The sequence below is a fragment of the Myotis davidii genome, unplaced genomic scaffold, assembly GCF_000327345.1.
Source record: "Myotis davidii unplaced genomic scaffold, ASM32734v1 scaffold130, whole genome shotgun sequence".
Lineage (NCBI taxonomy): Eukaryota > Metazoa > Chordata > Mammalia > Chiroptera > Vespertilionidae > Myotis > Myotis davidii.
The window spans coordinates 7,230,896-7,232,811 of NW_006285040.1; positions in this window are offsets into that span (position 1 = coordinate 7,230,896).

Here is a 1,916-nt window from a genome sequence, read left to right on the forward strand (position 1 = left end):
TAGAGTGTTTTCCGATGGTCTTAGGCGACCCCTCTGAAAGGGTTGTTCGACCCCCAAAGGGGTTGACAACCACAGGCTGGCGACCCACAGATTGAGAACCGCTGCTCTAGGTGATCATGCTCCAGCTCTCTGACATACTTATGCAGCTGCTCCTTAATGGCCGGAGTCTGACTTACATCATCTTCTTATACTGAGACCTGCTTGTAGCTCAGTGCATATTGATGTTCTAGTTTCTTCTGTAATGTTTCCACTTCATATTTCAGCCTTTGGTTATCAGCTTGCAAGTCTCTATTTCTTTGTTCAGCCTGTACTAATTGTGCCTGCAACTCTGTTCTAATTCTCTGCTTCCTGAAATTCAGCTAGCTCATCCTGAGCTTCCTGGAAGCTTTCTTTATACTTTTAGGACAGTTCCTTCCAATAAGCGATTTCTACCTTTAAGCTTGATAAATCTGGCATATCTTCACCATCCATGAACAAGAAAACCTCACACATATGAAAAGCGCATATTCGCCGCCACCCAATGTCTCCGCTCCGCTGGCCTCCCCAGACCTGTCCAGCTGCTCAGCTCCACTCCCCTCCGCAGCCTGAGCTCCACCTTTTTTTTTTTTTTTTAACTTTTTGTGTGTGAAATTTATTGTTTCCACATTAAAATATTTTTTTGGAGGGGAAGTATTTTTTTCTCTCTTTTTTTAACCAACAGAGATGAGAAGGCATAATTTCACATGCTTATCTCTTTGGTGCAGAAGCAGTACTCATGGTTGCAAAAATGGCCTCCCCAGAAGCAATACCCTGACCCTCAAAGACACCTCTAAAAGCAGAAATTTTTAAGGAATAATGGGTCCTTATAGTTCTTTTCCTTGTCTGTCATATACCCAAAAGACCATATGTTTAAACTATAATTAAGGGTCAGTTTGAAATTCTAAATACCTGAATACATGGTTGGCTGTCTGACTAAATTGTCACTGGTGGTGGTCAATCTGCAAAAGAATTACTGAGACCCTACAAAACAATATTCTGATTCTGAAAGAAAGCGGGGAACAGGAATCTGCATTTAAATAGACTTCCCAGGTGAGTCTGATGCCAGTAGTTCACAAGGCACCTTGAGACCTATTGACCTTTAAGGAAATGGCTGGCACAGAGATGCTGTTTGTTTGATACTGGAAATGGATGAGATAATGGAATGTGTGCTGCCAGTACATGTTATCAAGGCCTCCAATTCTCTGGCACCAGTTGAAAAAGGCATCACTGAAATAACACAGTCTTGTATGATGGAAAACCTCAGTCACATGTGGTCCTGAATTCATTACACTCTCTCTGAAGTCTTCAGGTAAATTCCAGAGAAAGGAATAACTGAATCTCATTTAAGAATTATTTATAGCTTTTAAAAATAAGAACAACGAGGCTATTATTTTACTCTTATGGAGACGAGGGTTTACTTCCTGTGGGAAACGGTTTATTGTCTTCACTAGTTGATAAGCGTAGACAGAGAACCACCCCTCTCCCCCAAGGCTGGGTGCCTTTGAAGCCCTAGCAAAGGTCAGAGCTGGTCGCCACCTCTGTTTGTCCAGGCAGTGGTAGCTGAAGCAACTTCCCGACTTATTATTATGTAAATCCTTGCTGATGGGCTAGTCTGCCTGTTGGGGGTGGGGGGTCATCTGCCTAAGGGCTATGCTATGGGTGTATCCCAGATCAATAAAAGCTTTCTCCCACTGGGGATATGCCCGCAACCAAGGCACATGCCCTTGACCGGAATCGAACCCGGGACCCTTCAGTCCGCAGGCCGACGCTCTATCCACTGAGCCAAACCGGTTTCGGCTGTTTTTTCTCTTTCATTTGTGTGCGGCTCCGCTTCCAGGTCCTGAACTCTGAACCACGCGAGACGTGGAGGGAAACACACTCAACAACTTTCTAGAGAA